At 46.9% G+C, this 16,799-nt stretch overlaps 1 protein-coding gene and 1 pseudogene across 1 annotated transcript in view; one reads left to right on the top strand and one right to left on the bottom strand.

Annotated features, from left to right (window-relative positions):
- The window catches only part of GPR39 (G protein-coupled receptor 39), a 228,414-nt gene that overhangs the window by 104,831 nt on the left and 106,784 nt on the right, over positions 1 to 16,799 (top strand). The gene's annotated exons all lie outside the window — the stretch shown is intronic.
- Positions 10,844 to 16,799, bottom strand: part of LOC115845708 (large ribosomal subunit protein P1-like) — a 101,165-nt pseudogene continuing 95,209 nt past the window's right edge.

Genomic DNA, 16,799 nt, shown 5'->3' with positions numbered 1-16,799 from the left:
GGCTTTGACTGGGTCATGCTCCCAATCAAAATGGTCCCTTCACAAGGCACCCACATAATAAATCGCAAGTCTTTAGTCTGGAACACAAGAGCCTCCAAAATCTAGTGACACTGATTGGATTTCTTTTAAAATAAAATTTAAAGCTATAGAAAGCACAGAAAATAATGTCGTGTGTACTCACAAGTGACACGCGTTAATATATCGCATTTTTAAATCTTTTCTTTTTTTTAATGACGAAATCATTTACAGATAAAGTCTCCTTTCCCTTCATTCCTTCAGACCACCTTTAGGGCATTTGCTTCTGCAAGTCACCTTCATACAACCTACACTTGAGCCGAACTGGACCCCTGGGAATTCACAGGAGAAGCTCGTGCTCCCCTGCCTCAGCTGGAGCTAACTTCTAAATCCCTGTGTTTAGAGCACAGGGTTAATTCAGAGCACAGGGATGAAGGCTCAGCTTGGCCATCAACTAAATGTGGCATCTTTGACAGACTCAGTGTTCTTATCTGTAAAATGGGGATTCAGTGTAAAGTGTTCATTCATTGTCTGACGGGCAGCCAGATGGGGAGGGCTGATGGCAGGTTTATGGGGGTGGGGGTGTGCTCCCCAGGAACCGCTGAGATAAACACTCCAAGAAAGCAGACATCTAACATCTCACAGCATCTGGCTTGGAAAAGACCTCTTCAATGATATCTTGACACGTGGCCTTGGTAGAAAACCTGAGCAAATATGAACCAAACGGGTCCATGATTCCAGACCCCAAAAGTTCTGCAAACTTGAAATTTACCATCACTTATTTGGCAGTAAAACCTGGACTAACCTGATACGAGGCTATTTATGGCGTTTATCAAACTGCAAAAATTCATGCCTTTTGCTGTAGAAATGTGTGTGTGTGTGTGTGTGATTCCAGGATTCTTTCCTGGAATCTGCAGGGGATGTTTCGTAGTGCACAGTAGATGTACTGTATCGCTTTTCTGAAATCTGGGCAATTCTGAATTCCTAACCACATTTGGCCCTCAGGGTTTTAGCCAAGATTTGTGGACCAGTACAGACCCCAGCGGGAGGGATCCTGCCCCTGTCCACCCTGCCCCCAGCAAGTTCCTAGTCCTATAGGCTCCCAGGAAAATGGTTTTCCTCCATGTGAGAATCTTTGAAGTGCACACAGGGTCCAGCCCCACCTGCAGCTGAAGCCCAGAGTCATCCTTTACTCATTGCAGAAATGTATTTTTTTTGGTCTTAGAAACACGGCATAGACTCAAAAGAAAGGGGGCTCACGCTGTCTGCAAGATGCTCTGGGCCTTATCGGAGGGCTGTACCAGCCTCCAGGGGTCAGTACCCCAGGCTGCTCCCCCGACTCAATACCCACACACTCTGGGTTTTCGCCCCTGCCTCCCCATATTGTGGTGTGTAGGGAGAATGTCCCATTTTCTCTGAGTCCTACTAGATCCTAAAGTCCTGAACTAATGGTGCTCAGGTATGAATGGGTGGTAAAGCTCTGGGTGGTCTCTCTCTAGATGCCATTTACACTTTAGCCAGGGTGCTTTGTGCTTCCACCCAGAGGGTTGACTAATAGAGGGTTTTCAAATAACGTGCTATTTGGGGACCGAGGAGTTGTTCTGATTACTTAGTGCTGTTTAATAAGCTTGCCCCAAACCCAGGTAGTAGCTTAAGGCAGCCGTTTTATTTTGCTCACCGTTTTGTGGGTCAGGAATCTGGGGGGTGCTTGGCTAGGGGGTTCCTCGCTGATCCACGTGAACTTAGCTGGACTGGCTGGAACATCTACTTGCATTTTATTCTGTCCGTCAAAGTGGTCACTGGGGCTGCTCAGATTCACAGAGGGAGGAAAAGAGACCCCCTTCGTATGGGTTGTGGCAGGAGTGTGTGGGGTGGGAGACACTGGACCACTTTTGGAAAACTGTAGTCGGCACAGGAGGCTTCCAGGCAGATCAGGTGCCTAAGTGGAGGAATCTGTAATTCCAGTCCAAAGAGTTACGATGGAGGAAACTTGGGGTGCAGAAAAGCCCAAAGAAGATTCTCTCTCTTTACATATATTTGGGCAGAGAAAAAGGAAGTGTTGTTAGGAAGACCAAGAAATTCCACATCCCTACGCCTCACCTACATCCTCTCCACACCCATCCCTCGCACTTCCGGTACCACCATCCCCCGCCCTTCTTCCTTGCACCCCCATTCTCAAGGTGGTGAAAATTCCTTTAACGTGCAGAAATCTTTCACTTCCACTGTAAAATAAGAACGTTAGAATTTCGTATTAAGGCCTGCTCAAGCTGATAGCAAGGGCTGCCAGAGAGTTTGTTGTGAGAACAGGAAGGCAGCATGAGCCCCAAGGCCCTGGAGAATTAAGAAAGGGGAGGAGGGGGGTCAGGACGGAGAAGACCCACCATCCCCATCTCACAGGGGCAGGGAGGGGTCCCTCTGCCCAATTCCTACCGGTTCCTCAGCTTCTCCTCCTTCCCACACGGTCCCCAGCTGACTCCTGCGAAGACCCCCATCTGCCATGTGGGGAGAAACCCTCCAAGGAGCGTTTTGATTGATTTCGGCGTATTGTGTCCAGACAGCCCTGGTCTGGCCACCTGGGCTGCCCATCCCTGCAGGTGCGCTATTGAAGGCAGTCTCGCGGCCACCGCTATGAAGCTGTGACACGCCCGCTGAGAGCTGCCAGTTTCCTGGTTGACCGGGGAGTAGGGTCCCACGTCCTTTCACTCCGGAGTGTGGTGTGAAACTGAAATTGAGTTGAGGCTGGATTCTTTCCTCCAGGTGAGCTGCCTTTGAAAAGAAGAGAATCCCTATAAAACCAGGGGCTCACTTTAACTGGCAGCGCTCCCACGCGGGTAAGCCAGCGCCCAGGGCGCCCTGTGATTATCTGCTTGGTGGCATCTCTGGGGTGACCATCCTGCCCCGGCTGCCCTGCCTCTCAGCCTCTCCTGGACACCCCTTTCCCTCTGTGAACTGGGGTCAACTCAGGAAACCTGGGCTGCTTCTTTAAGGAACCTGAGCCAGACTTGGGAGAATAGACCTTTGGAAAATTTAAGTCATATCCCATATGTATAGGGCAGAAAAAACACATTTTGGATATTCCATGGTTTTCTCTTATCCACACCACTGTCTCCTTCATCAGTGACAGCATTCAACGTCACTGAAAAGCTAAGGAAAAGGATGCAGTTGAGCCAGTTGTGTGGACTGAAAACCCAATGGGAGGGGAGAGAGCAGGTGTGTGGGTAACCCCTGAAGATGACTGGGCAGGGGTGGGCAGGGTGATTTGGGGTGGGGTGTGGGCAGAGGGCTTGAACTTTTAATCTCGTTGATCGCCCAGCCATCTGTGAAGGAGGCACAGCGACTGGACAGGGTTTTTGTTTCTGTTTTTGTTTGTTTTCCTGTACTCTGGGCTTTGGTGTCTGCATCAGCACAGCAGAGGCAATAGGAATATCTTCCTTATGGGGCAGATTGGGAGTTTCAGTGTGACGATACGTGCAAAGCGCCAGAGAGAACAATGCCTGGAACAAAGGAAATCATAAATGTTCACTGTGACTGCTACTATTTGATGGAAGAAAAGACAGCACAGCAAAATGAATGAGAGGGAATGTGGTAGAAAAGAAAATCTACAGGGCCAGATGCACACAGGCCATCTTGGGTCCTAATCCCACATCCACCAGTTGGCTATCATGTGACCTTGGCAAATTCTTTAACCTTTCTGAGCCTCAGTTTCCCCACCCCCACCCAGTAAAACAAGAAGACGGCAGATTCAGATCAGCAGGTCTGGGATAAGGCCTGGGATCTTGCATTTCTAATAAGGTTCCAGGGGATGCAGGTGAGACTGGTCCAGGACTACACTCTGCATGACAAGGGACAGTGATGCTCTGTGATGACTGTAGGTACCAGTACGGAGGGTTCACACAGGGGAGAGGGAATGATCCGTCTTCCTGGTCAGCGTCTTGAGGATTACGGGAAGCTCTCCCAAGAGGTTTCCCAATCATCGAGGCTTCCGAGGATGAATAGACCATCAGCGTCCGTAATGGGCTCAAGAACGGTTGTCAGACTTCTTACATTTTCCCCCATCAGCGTTAACAAGTCATAGCCACGAGTCAGTTTTGGTTGGAAGTAGGTGCGTGGAGAAAGATGGAAGATGTGGGCAGCCAGTCCTCGAACTTGAGTGAACATCCGAATCTCCCAGAGGGCTTGTGAAATGTAGATTGCTGGGCCCCAACCCAGAGTTTCTAAATCATTAGGCCTGGACTGGGGCCCAGGAGTTTGCATCTGTGACAAGTTCCCAGTGGATTTCGAGAACCACTGCTTTATGGCAAGAGGCCTCCCACCCCAGGGCACACACAGGCCAAGGGTTATAACTGGGCATAGGGGGTGGGGCAGAGAAGCCCAGAGGGACAAACACAATGGGAGGGGCTGCTGGAAGGGGTTTTGTCAAGACTGGGCCTGAGACTTGAGACTTGGCCAGCACAGTTGACGCGGACAAGACGCTGAGAACTGACCACTGTGTTCACTGAGAGCGGCAGATAGCTTATCAGCCCTTGGATTCCTTCCACCCAGTACGATGAAGATGTAGTCATCCCAACTGAAATTACTTTTCTTCCTTCCCTCCACTCTTTCCAAAGCATGACGCTTTCCAGGAGCCTGGCTATAAAAATGAAGACCCAGACCAGCCCCAGTAGGCCTCAGTGGACATGAGCATGTTGATCTGTTGGCAGCTCAGGGGGCTCTGGAGCTCGGGCAGAACCTCCATCTTTAGAGGTATTTGAGATGGGTTGGTTTCCAGGGATGCAGCAGCCTCTGCACTAAGAGGGAGGCATCATATATAAATATCAAACGAAGGGAGGGAGGGAGGGGCTGGCTGACATTTTGGCTGACCCTGGATCCTCTGAGAAGAAAAACCACTAGGGCTTGAATTAATTTTAATTCAATGGAATATTTTCATAACGCGGTCCTTGGAGCAGCAAGACGGTGTGTTTCAGATTTTCCACTGCTTCCGGTGAGCCACACTGATGGAGGGTCATTGGGGGTCACAGTAGGAGGAATCCCACTAATTGTACCATAAGGGACATTTGCCCATTAGCTCAGATGGATTGTCTCCTAACAGAGTCCTTCCGGAGAGTGCTCTTGCAGGTGAGGGATGGGAGGAAGGGAATTGAAAAGTAATTGAAATTTGCAAATGGCATTTCCTTGGGCCCTGGACAAAATGAGTTCCATATGGCCAGCAGGGGGCAGCAATGCACAAACAGTGTTTCTGGTGTGTGTACCAGGAGCTGGGTGCTGTCTCTGAAAATAGCTCGGCAGTGAGGATGGCCGAGGCTGTTTATAGATAATTTCCAGAGTTGGCAAAGCTGGGCCTGTCACGCCCACCCGTTCCCCCACAAGCAAACCTTTGTTTTTCTCAGTATGCTGAGAAGTCAATAAATGTTTAGGTCTGCTGGGTTTTAATGCTGCAACTTTTCTTTTCATCTTTTGGCTGCTCTGTGTAATTTAGAATTTCTGCAGCCTGACTGAAAATTATAAGTAAACTAGGATTAAGAAGGCGGCTTTATTAATATCATAGTTCAGTTAATAGACATTTAAAAATGTCTATTTCACCTCTTCTCTGGGTTGAAATTTTCTTAGAACTATAATCGCGGTGACACCCGTACACCAAGTTGGGGAACTTGCCCGTCGCTATTTGTTTTAAAGTTGAGGAAATGAGACTGACAAAATGCAAGAAAACAGATCTCAAGGAATAGTCAGTTTTTCCCAATTTAGGGATATTAGTTTGTCTGTTCCTAAAACTAGGACTCAGCCTGTATTATATTTTCTCAGCAATGGGTCAGGTTTGCTTGTAAATGACTTTAATTGTAGATGGCTTTGCCTGTTGTGCTGGGCTGGAAAATTCTGCAGCCCAGCATACTTCTCCTTTGGGAAGCTTCTCACATCTTGCACAGTATTTCTCTCCACCACCCTCTGCTGTCACCCCCCACCCCCCGCCCAAGGTTAATTTAATCCTGTTGTTCTTAAATGAAACCCTAAATCATCCTCCTTCCCTTCCCTGTCTTTCTTCTCTCTGTTTAAACTCTTCCAGGATGTAATAGTCTGGAAAATATTTCAATCATCATGCCTCCTTTTCGGGCGGCCAATTCTCTTGGGCGTGTTCTCTGTGGCTTGTACTGAAGTGCAGTTTTTCACAGTGTCGTTTTTAGTTTAAATAGCATGCGGTGCACAATGGCTAAAGGTCTTCTAGAACATTCCACCTGGGGTCTTGCCATTAAATAATATTCTAATGGAACACGTACCTAGCTTTCCATAGGAAGAAATGCTATTGGATCCCAGCCCTAATTGGCTATAAATTTAGCTAAAGGTCCATCTGCCTTGGGAGTTAGACCATCTTCTCTGAGCTCAGAAGAGTGCCCTGGATTAGATGTTTAATGGATAGACTTAGCGAATAAATATGTGCTTGTAAGTGTGTTGTTTAGAAAATAGTCAAGTGAAAGGCATTTAATTCTGCTAAGCCAGCAAATGTAAGTTTTCTGTCTTCTTACACTGTCTTGCTTCGTGTCAGCTCCTCAATTTAGCAGCTGTGTGACCTTGCATATATTACTCAACCTTGCTGAGTCTCAGTTTCCTCGATTGCAAAATAGAGAGCGTGAGGACCAAATAGAGGTATGCAGTGTTTAGCAGAGCCTAGAGTCAGTCCCCAAGGCATAGCAGCGACTTCTGGATTTTGTTGTTATTGTCGTTGGTACTACTGCTATCATTATGTAGCCTAATTCCCATGCGTACGTGTCTTTCAAAGTCCCCACCTGCCTATACCTTGTCATTTCTCAACACACATTACTCAGGGAAGCTTTCTCTGATCCCCCAGACTAGGGTGCTATGTCTTGGCTATTGTCAGTAGTGCTGCTATGAACATAGGGGTGCAAGTATCTTTTTGAATTAGAGTTTTGTTTGGATATATGTCTAGGAGTGAGATTGCTAATCATATGGAAACTCTATTTTAGTTTTTTGAGGAACCTCCATGCTGTTTTCTATAGTGGCTGTGCCAGCTTACATTCCCACCAAAAGTGCAAGAGGGTTCCCTTTTCTCCACACCCTCTCCAGCATTTGTTATTTGTAGACATTTTTTTTTTTTTTTTTTTTGCGGTACGCGGGCCTCTCTCTGTTGTGGCCTCTCCCGTTGCGGAGCACAGGCTCCGGACATGCAGGCTCAGTGGCCATGGCTCACGGGCCCAGCCGCTCCGCGGCATGCGGGATCTTCCCGGACCGGGGCACGAACCTGCGTCCCCTGCATTGGCAGACGGACTCCCAACCACTGCGCCACCAGGGAAGCCTGTAGACTTTTTAATGATGCCCATTCTGACCGGTGTGAGGTGGTACCTCATTGTAGTTTTGACTTGCATTTCTCTAATAATTAGTGATGTTGAGCATCTTTTCATGTGCCTATCGGTCCTCTGTATGTCTTCTTCGGAGAAATGTCTGTTTAGGTCTTCTGCCCAGTTTTTGATTCAGTTGTTTTTTTGTTGTTGTTGAGTTGTATGAGCCGTTTGTATATTTTGGAAATTAAGCCCTTGTCGGTCGTATCATTTGCAAATATTTTCTCCCAGTCTGTAGGTTGTCTTTTGGTTTTGTTTATGGTTTCCCTTGCTGTACAAAAGCTTGTTAGGTTTGATTAGGTCCCATTTGTTTATTTTTGCTTTTATTTCTATTGCCTTGGGAGACTGACGTAAGAAAACATCGGTACAAGTTTTGTCAGAGAATGTTTTACCTGTTTTCTCTTCTAGGATTTTTATCGTATCATGCCTTACATTTAAGTCTTTAAGCCATTTTGAGTATTTTCGTGTATGGTGTGAGGGTGTGTTCTAACTTCATTGATTTACATGCAGCTGCCCAACTTTCCCAACACCATTTGCTGGAGAGACTGTCATTTTTCCGTTGTATATTCTTGCTTCCTTTGTTGAAGGTTAATTGACTGTAAGTGTGTGTAGGTTTATTTCTGGGCTCTCTATTCTGTTCCATTGATCCGTATGTCTGTTTTTGTGCCATTACCATGCTGTTTTGTTTTTTTTTAAGTATTATTTATTTATTTTTAACATCTTTATTGGAGTATAATTGCTTTACAATGGTGTGTTAGTTTCTGCTTTACAACAAAGTGAATCAGCTATACATATACATATATCCCCCTATCCGCTTCCTCTTGCCATCTCCCTCCCACCCTCCCTATCCTACCCCTCTAGGTGGTCACAAAGCACTGAGATGATCTCCGCCTACCATGCTGTTTTGATTACTGTAGCTTTGTAGTATCAGACAGTGAGATCTTTGATTCAGGACAAGGTCTTCATCTTTGGTGCCCAGAGCATGTCACATCTGGAACCTGTACAGGGTAGTCATTCAATGGAGCTTTGCTCTGTTCATTAAGACTGTGTGTCTACCAGGCTTTGCCCTCCCATGCATAGAAGGAGGTTTCCTTAAGAGTCCCATTGTCTATGTTACTATTTAACATAACTGAAAAGCAACAACACCAAATCCTCACCTGGAGGTTTCATCATCTCACTCTAACTGTGGACAGTTTCCTCAATTAAGAGCTTCACAGTGACTTTCTAAGGTACTGGCCCTGAGGATCTCATTAACAGATGGTCCAGAACATGACTTCTTTTTAGTTAATTCACATTGATGCCAAGGGATCAGGTTGTATCTTTCTGTGATGCTCACAAACAACCTGTTTAATGGTCCATTTTACAATTTTCAGGAGGACTTAGGTCAAGATGAACTGCCTAAGTTTCTGGAAATCAGCCTTCCCCTATTTCTGGAACTAGGGTATTTGCTCAACGCCTGTCTCCTGGCTTCTCCAAGAGCCCGGGGGAGCTACTAAGAGAGTCTCTGAAGTTTTTCTGGAACATTCCTCCACATCCCAAATGTAATTTTGCTGATCCGACACCCTATCTCATTGCCATAGATTGATGGTTTCCTGCTATCTCCTGGCTTGATGAGGACTTCAGTTGTCTTCTGGGACACTAGCTTTACACTGTCCAATTTGCAGGCTCATTGCTAGGAGAGATAAAAGCCCAGTTGGAATTTTAACACTCTGTTTTGTGTTACCTATTAATTTTGTGACACTTCGTCCAATCAGTGAGTCTCTCCCTTTGTTCTGTTTGCTCCAGATATCATTTAAAAACCTTCTTCTGGGGCTTCCCCAGTGGCACAGTGGTTAAGAGTCCACCTGCCGATGCAGGGGATACGGGTTCGTGCCCCGGTCCGGGAAGATCCCACATGCCGCGGAGCGGCTGGGCCTGTGAGCCATGGCCGCTGAGCCTGCGCGTCCGGAGCCTGTGCTCCGCAACGGGAGAGGCCACAACAGTGAGAGGCCCGCGTACAGCAAAAAAAAACACAACAAACAAACCTTCTGTTGTCTTCTTTATCACTCATAAACCTCTGTGAATTGGGGGTCTTTCTCTGGATGCGACAATTCCTACACGACCTGCACATATTTAAAAAATTCGTCCTGACTTGCGTGTCTCTCTTTCCATCCTTTGTCCTTGCCTTTTAACCTCCTGAGCTGAACAGGGAGGCCCCTGCGGAGCATTGCTGCTTCCTTTAGAGGTTGCCCCTCTCCCGCCTTTTCTTCCTTCCTGACTCGGAGTTGGTCGTGTGATCAGAATTACATTTTATAAGCAGGAAATTCTAATTACTGCACAGTGGCAGCTGGAACAACTTATCCATACCATCCTTCTGGTCCTCCAGAAGCAGCTGCTAAGAGGGTGATGACTGTGTAAGCAAGCATGGTATCAATTTGCTCTCTAGGTGGGCTTGTGTAGGGAACAGAACAAATGAGGTTGATCGTGTTTCCCTGGAAGGGGAAATAGAGAAGGTGGCGTTCCAGAAGCAGAGAGGCGGAGGAGGGAGGCTGCAGCAGGTATGCACCAGGCTCGTGCTCTGAGCATCAGCCCCTCCCCATGCACATTGATGGCAGGTGGTGTCCCCACTGGGCTTCCCTGCCAGCCTATGTGAGGGCTGCTTGCAGATGCCGGCAGTGGCATCACTGTCCCCAGCGAGTGGAGTCAGGGAGGTCATTCAGGCCTCCATTACTAGAGTCTCACCCATGCCTGTTGCCCAGTGGGACTGTCAGAAGCATGTGGATTTGAATTCTATTACTGCAGTGATGCCCTGGGGTCTCCAAACTTCACTCAGAAGTGAAATGCCTCCTTCTTTCCCTCTTATTTTTCCATTCTTGATTCTGTATGTTCTATTTTCAGCTCCCAGAAGGCCAGATGCTTCTCTGGGCTTAGTTAATAGCTAAGATGATGGTTGCCCAGAGTGTGCAAACCTGCCTGGTCCCGAGACGCATGGCTGCCAATCTAAGAACGCTCTTCCTGTTTCCCATTTCAGACTTTTCGTCTCTACCTTTGTTCCTAACGCTGTCTTCCAAATCAAGATCTCTAGTTTCAGTGGAGAGGTGTTTCTTCATTCCTGTATCAGGGTCCACATCCACGGATGCATATTTTTGTATCATTTCTTCTTCATTGAACCTAAAATATGTAAGGAGGCAAGGTGAAAATAAATATCAAGAAAACGATAGAAAATCCCCATTTTTCAATCCCTGGTGAAGTAATTGGTTCAGGCAATGATCATCAGTGGATGAAACCATGAGTCAGAGGTTGATGAGGATGTTCACATGGGAGGGGTCAGGCTGTCACATCCCGAACTCACTCATTAATGATAGCGCCCCTGAGAGAGGAAATACCAGTCATCGTGGACCCCTAAAATACAAACCACTCAATACCACCTAAGGAATTTTTTTTTTTTTTTTTTCCAGCAAAGACCTCAGCTTTTCATTCAACATGTTACCGGAGAGGTTTAGTCAAAAAAGACCAAAGCCCACGTCATCATCCTACTCTTCAAATTCTTCTTTGTTTGCTTCTACTTTCTTCTCCTCGGCTGGGGCAGCAGTGGGAGAAGGGGCAGGACCTCCTGCTGGGGCAGCATCAGCTGCTGGGCAGGACCTCCTGCTGGGGCAGCTCCACCTGCCCCCATGTTGCAGATGAGGCTTCCGATGTTGACATTGGCCAAAGCCTTTGCAAATAGCCTGGCCAGAAAGGTTCAACGTTTGCACCGGCTGCTTTAAGGAGGGCATTGATTTTATCCTCCGTGACCATCACCTCATCGTCGTGCAGGGCGAGGGCCGAGTAGATGCAGGCCAGCTCCGAGATGGAGGCGGGTGAGCGCTAAGCAGGGGCAGCTGGGCACGGTGCTAGTCGCTGGATGAAGTGAGGGCCTCACCCCACCACGGCCTTAGCTTCCTTGGAAGGACCGAGCGCCTTAGCCGCAGCTGGGGCAAGGGACAGGAATATCCTTGACAATATAAAGTTGAACCTGAATTTAGCCAAGCTGCATTTACTAGAAATACAGGGAACAGAGGAACAAATAAGATGACACCACGAAGAGACAAGCTGACAAATTCAGAATGTAAGGCATTCTACACGTCACCGCAACAGTAAAGGCGTAAGACCTCAGAGACATAACCACCGCATGTACTTGAATATAATGCGGGTCCTTGTCTGGAGGCTGATTTCAGCAAGCTGACTGTGAACTGGCCAAGCGATGACATTGACCAGGAAGCAATTATTGCTAATTTTGTTAGACCTGTTAATTTTGAATCAGGGTGATGAGTATACGGGGGTTTGTTATGCTGTCGCCTCTATGTTTCCATATGTTTGAAAATGTTTATGGTAGAAAATATTTTTACAAGTTAAAAAATAAAGCAAGTTGGTCAGTATACTTCCTAAGGGGGTCGGCGGGGGGGGGGGGATTGTCTAATATTAAATGCCCCAAATGAGTTATCCTGCTCGATTTATATCCCAGTCTTTAATAAATTAGAATTCTGGGTTCTAAGTTTAAAAGGGAAGGCGGGTGGACATTGTTTGTATCAGTAGAGTGGTTGGAGTTTTACAGTGAACAGATATTTAACATGCCCTTGGTTTTATGATGGAATTAGAGGCCATACAGCTTCTTCCAGACAGACACCACGTGGTAGAAATAGAGCATCTGAAGACTGGAAGAGACCCAGGCATCCATTTAGCTGCCTTCCCTCTGAGCTGGACCACTGCAAACCATCCAGGTTAGGGGTAGGCTTAGGGTCTTTCTTTCAAAGTCCTTCAGAGAGGGGGAGACATTACCTCCCCAGAATCTGACCATTAACCGCACTCACCATCCGGAAGTCTTCCTGAGAGTCCCGGTACCGAGAGAAACCCTCTCTGTCTTATCCTGTGAACACTGAAGAGGAGGGGGCCCCCGTCTGAGAGTGCATCACATCCCAGGAGGACTGGCATTAACCACCAGGCCCTCGGCTTCCCTTTCTCCTCTTTTCCTTATTTACCAGCCCTTAATCATTTGGAAGGTTTTTATCCGTGGTCCCCCGTTTCCCTTGTTCCTGTGGGAGAGACCCACAGCTCTAAAGGGCTACTAGCGTCAAGGACAAGGTGAGAGTTCCCTGATGGGCTCCCACCAGCCCCACGCCTCCTGGCCACAGTCTCTGTCCTTGCCCTTCCTTGACTCCAAGCCTCTTCCCAGCCCTTCTGGAAAGTTCCACAATACTCCTCCATCACTCTGTTCATTTGCAAACTGCCAAGGCACTGTGAGGCCTTGGTTGTTTGGATCCCATATTTCCAGCTTCCACAGTGTTGTAAAACAATCCCAAAACAGATTTTATAAACACCAATCCTTTTGGCTGTAAGAAGATGCCTCGGGGCTCCTTCACCAAGCACCTGGTTCGAGAAGGTTCGAGGTGGGCCCCAGGTGTGGCGTCAGATAGCCTGGTGGGAGCAGGGCCGCCTGTTTGGCTGGTGGCATCTACAGAATGCCAGCTTTCCCCACACAAGCCAAGACTGTTGAGGAAGTGAGAGCAGGTAGGAAAGTGGAGAGAACAGAGAGAAGAGGGGCAAGGGTGGGGAAGGGGTTAGAAAAATCAGCAGCCGTTCCTCTTTAAGCACACCCGCCAGCCTGTCCTATCCAAACTCACCACATGTGGGCTTCTGTGAGGGGGAGGGCTGCCCTGAATCTGCCCTCCCACACTGTGTTCAGTTAAGTAGCCCTCCTGAGGGCTTACGGTGCCATGCACGTACTGCTACGCTGCCTTATAACCCTATACAGTGTTCACTGCACGTATCTGTAGACGCTTGACCGTAGGCTCCTGAGATCAGGAGGTACCCTTTTGCTTTCTGGTTCCCCAGCCCTCAAACTATACCTGTCCACAATGCCTGCAACTCTGCACTGGGGTTTTGCCAGGCCTTGTGCATGTGAATGGGTCTGTGTGAGTTGGTGAGGGAGATAAAAAGACATCAGGGTATCCTCCTGAAAGCCCATCAAATTATTCAGCCTGGTTGCCTCGTTCAGAATTCACCACACAGCACAAAACAAGCTAAATCATGGAAAAATAACACTGTAGCTTGGACAATAATGAATAAGCAAGCAGCATAACGGGGTGAAGTACTGAGAGAGCCACCTATTGTAGAGAGTTTAGTCTTACCTTAGTGAAAGATCAGGGGCAAAAGCACAAAAAGATCCTGCTAATTTAGAAAACAAGAAAATGGGTAACTAGCTAACATGCAATGGGTGAAGATAGGGAAAAGTTCAGTCAGTTCATCCATGGTCCAGCCATTTTGGAAGATGGCAGACCTCAGTCTTTGGATACTGACAAACAGCACTGTACCACGGGAGGCACCTTCCTTCTGGAAAAAAAACATTTGGACTCTGTGTTGCATCTGTGGTTTGCATGGTATGAACTGCCTCCACCTTTGTTCCAAAGTGCTTTGAGAAGACTGGATGTATTTATGACAAATGCAGGTGTATTTGTCCTTTCAGACTGATGCAAGGCATTAGAAGGTCAGCTATTGCAGCTGGAAAGCAGCCAGCAAATGGGGAGGCCACAGAAGAAGTTTGTGACTTTTTTTTTTTTTTTTGGCGGTACGCGGGCCTCTCACTGTTGGGGCCCCTCCCGTTGTGGAGCACAGGCTCCGGACGCGCAGGCTCAGCGGCCATGGCTCACGGGCCCAGCCGCTCTGCGGCACGTGGGATCTTCCCGGACCGGGGCACGAACCCGTGTCCCCTGCATCGGCAGGCGGACTCTCAACCACTGCGCCACCAGGGAAGCCCATGTGACTTTTTAAAGATAATTTATTTCAGTTCACAATTTACACAGGATATCAAATCTGAAGGGGACCCCAGGGTTACCCAGTTTAACTTCTTCATTGTATACATGAAAAATGAGGAGAAGAGTAGTGACTTACTTAAGATAGCATTAGTAGTACTAAGAGCTTCAGTTGATGGTCTCTGATTAATGTAGTGGTCGTTCCATTATTATACTAAGCTGCATTTCCATCCAGAATATTTTTATAATGCTGATTAAGCTGGATTGTTTTGGTGAACTTTTCCAGCATTTATCCTAGATGTTATCAAGTGCAATTTTAGGAAGGTGGCTTTATGGAAGCATTCAATGACCTACTGTAGCAGTTCCTTCTATTTTATGTAGAGGAAGAGCACCGACTGCATGTCCTGTTATTATAAGTTTGGTGGTTGTAGTCTATTGCCATCAGTATTATTTAGGAATGCTTTTGGGTGCATGAAACAAAAAACCTAACCACGATTGCTTGAATGAATTTAGGTTCATTTTTTCTGACATAACATGAAGTCTGGATGTAGGAAGCTTTGGCTTTGATTCAGCAGCTCAGTGATATCAGGAATTACATATAGTAGTGTGTATATGTCAATCCCAGTCTCCCAACCCTGAGTTTTATACCTTTGGGATTTTATACAATGAACCTGTGTTGCCTCAAAATACTGTGTTACACAAGCTGACACCAAAGACCTTTCTGAAGCCAGTGAGAGTTCTTTGAAGGCCACATGCTTGGGCTCGGAGTCAGATAGTTCACGGCTCTGTCACTTACTAGTTAGGTGACCCCGCTTATCTGCTCCAAGCTGCAGTTTTCTCATTAGGAAGATGTGACGAGTCACGAGTTTGTGGTGAAGAATGAATGAGGGGATTTACAAAGACTTCTAGAAACCAGAAAATGGTCTTGTCTGTTAGCCTCCTAGCATGCTGAAGGCAGTCACTGACATGCAGCCCTGGGTCCCGGGTTGTCTGTACTGACAGCTGAATGACATCTTTTGTGCCCTGTATAACTGGTTCACAACAACCCCTTACCTCATCAACAGCAATTACTTTGTATTCACTCTGCTTAAAAAGCTGAGGAAGAATACAGTAGATTAAGAAAAGGGACAGATTAAAATGCTGTCCTGGGGTTTAAAGGGGGCCGGAAAACTTGACTTTGCAGCATAACTCATTTTTCAAAGGATTTGCATGTGCATTTTCTCCCTCTAGACTTGTGATCTCTTAATAAGAAGTAATAAAAACCCAGTTATTTTTAGTGCTTATGTATCTCATCTCCCACATAAGTAGAGAGCTTCTTTTTGGAAAAGACCTTGCTTCATACAACTTTGTACCATTGAAACCTTCCCCATGTGGCTGCCCTTAAGCACTTTTAGTACAGTGTGTATTGGTTATCTAGTGCTGTGTAACAAATTACCCCAAAACTTAGTGCTGTGCCTCTCACAGTTTCTATGGGTTAGGAATTCAGGAGGGACTGCTTGGTTGGGTGGTTTTGGCCCAGGTGTCTTGTGAGATTGCAGTCCTGTGTCAGCTGGGGCTACGGTCATCTGAAAACTTGGCTGGGGCTGGATGGTCCACTTCTGGGGGGATCACGCACATGGCTGGCATTGGTGCCGGCTCTTGGTATCCCAGTTCTATACTTATGGGCTTTTGTCCTCAGAGCATGGTGGCTGGATCCCCCCAGAGCAAGTAACCAAGAGAACACGATGAAAGCTACACCTTGAATGACCTAGTTTCTGAAGTCACACATGAGAATTTCTGAGCACTCTGCTGGTCACACACAGACCCCTGATGATTCACTATGGGAGGGGACAAAATAAGTGGAGGTACCACTTACACCGGGAGGTACCCTGGAGGCCATCTTGAAGGTTGACTGCAACACAGATATTCTATAGAGCATATAGTACCTGATAATTTTTTACATGGTGTGAGCATGTACATTGTGCATACAATGTATAAATGGTAAAAGTCAAAGATTGGTTTTACTATTGGGGGAGAGGGTACTCTAGTTTGGTGTCTCAAACTTGAGTGTGTGTTACAATCACCTGGAGGGCTTATTAAAACACAAGTTGCTGGGGCATCCCTAAAGTTCCCTATTCAGTAGATCTGGGATGCGGCGGGAGTTCACAGGTGGTTGTGATACTCCTGTTCCGGGGCCACACTTTGATCATCGCTCATCTAATTTGTTTAGAGATGCTAGTGGCTGTTTAAGAAAACCTTCTTCAAAGCAAATACATCCTTGGTCTCTTAGAGCTAAATACCAAATGGTGAAATTCATTATGCGTATCATCTTAACTTGAGGCTCGCCGAATGATACAGAGTTCACGTAAATGTACAAATCAGAGAGAGGGCAGTATATGAACAGCTCTAAGCAGTGGTGAGCTGGCAAACTGTCCACAAAAAAGACACAGCTTTGAGGTGTGACTTGCCAATTTCCATAGTGTAAATGCTCCCACCATGGCTGGTTATCACGATCGCTGAATGTTTCACAGCTAACTCTCTCTCGTTGGAACACACCAGCTCCAGCACACCACTGGCTCTAAGCAAGGTCTTTCCTCATCATGTGTGTTTCTGAGAAGACTGTGGTCCAGGTGGGGCTGGGGATGGCCCGGGGATTCAGATAGCCAGTCCTTTGTACGCTAACAACTGTCAA

The sequence above is a fragment of the Globicephala melas genome, chromosome 7 (genome assembly GCF_963455315.2).
Source record: "Globicephala melas chromosome 7, mGloMel1.2, whole genome shotgun sequence".
Lineage (NCBI taxonomy): Eukaryota > Metazoa > Chordata > Mammalia > Artiodactyla > Delphinidae > Globicephala > Globicephala melas.
This window is presented reverse-complemented; position numbering and strand designations above follow the sequence as displayed.